This window comes from Pongo pygmaeus, chromosome 5 (assembly GCF_028885625.2).
Source record: "Pongo pygmaeus isolate AG05252 chromosome 5, NHGRI_mPonPyg2-v2.0_pri, whole genome shotgun sequence".
In the NCBI taxonomy this organism is placed as follows: Eukaryota; Metazoa; Chordata; class Mammalia; order Primates; family Hominidae; genus Pongo; species Pongo pygmaeus.
In genome coordinates, this window is record NC_072378.2 from 48,144,762 (window position 1) to 48,146,053 (window position 1,292).

General features: G+C 34.6%; 1 pseudogene; it reads right to left on the reverse strand.

Moving 5' to 3' along the window:
- Positions 1 to 501: 501 nt before the first annotated feature.
- On the reverse strand, positions 502 to 966 carry LOC129039036 (large ribosomal subunit protein uL15-like; annotated as a pseudogene).
- Positions 967 to 1,292: the final 326 nt, after the last annotated feature.

The window sequence follows — 1,292 nt, forward strand, 5'->3', positions numbered from 1 at the left end:
TCTATGTGTCCTTATATTTAAGGTGGTGGTGGAGGGGGCTTTTGAAAGGAGCATATAATTTTTTTTTCCCCAGTCTTACAGTGTTTCTCATTTAATTATAATATGATACCTTTTACATTTAATGTCATCATTGAAATATTTGGGTTTATACTTATTTTGCTATTTGTTTTATATCTGTCTCATCTACTTTATAATAAAAAAGGAATCAATTTTATTATATAATTTAGGCCTTCAATGATCTTAGTTATATACCTTCTTTTATCATTTTCTTAGAGATTAAAATATTCATCTTTGACTTCACCATGAGATTAAAATACTCATCCTTGACTTATTACAGTTCTCCGTAAGTCATTATTTCTGCCACTTCCTGAATGATGTTAGTACCTTGGGATGCTTTAACTTCATTTACCTCCCTTTTGCCCTTTTCTGGTTACCCTTTTTGTCATATCTTAATATTCTATATATTTCGTTTTGTTATTTTTATTTTTTTTGCAGCAGTTGTTAACATTTAACAAACCTCCCTCCATGTGGCTTCACACCACCAGCCCCACTCCAACATCCTTTAATCCTCTCCTGAGCTCTTCTTCTGAAAAATTTGGCCTTCAGAATGACAGGATGCTTTGGGAGCTTTCCCTTTTCCAGAACTTTGTAGTAATCTACCACATCAATGGTGGGAGAGCCCCAGTCTTGTTTTTAGCAGCATTCACTTGTGTCTGCTCACTGACCAAAGTCCACAATTTATTATGATTGGCAGTTGAGCAGGAGCTCTGGTTCCTCTCTAAGTGGTAATCCTCATACCAACTTTCCCAAAGTAGCCAGGGTGATATTTATCAAAGTTTATCCTGTGGTGATGCATGCCACCAGCATTCTACTGCCTCCTGAGTGCTTCTGGTGCTTGCTGATGAGGCTGTGGCTGTGGCTCATATGGCCTCAAAGTTTCTGGGTCTTTCTCATTCTGGATGGCATGTCAGCAACTGAGACAACATAGAGAGACTCTATATATTTTTAAGTCCACTAGGCATTTTTATTATTGTTTTATAAGACAAAATTTATTTAGCTTTAACCCCATATTTACCTTTTCCATTGTTCTTTACTCTTCAATGTCTGTGCCTTTCTCTGTAGTTATATTCCTTCTTAAAGAATGCCTTTCAGTATTTATATTTATGCAATTCTGCTGGCAAGAAACTATTATTGTTATTACTTAAAAAAACCCTTTGTTTTCATTTATAAGTATATTTTTATTTCAAATAGAATTTTAGGTTAGCAAGTATTTTATTTCATCACTTTGAAGA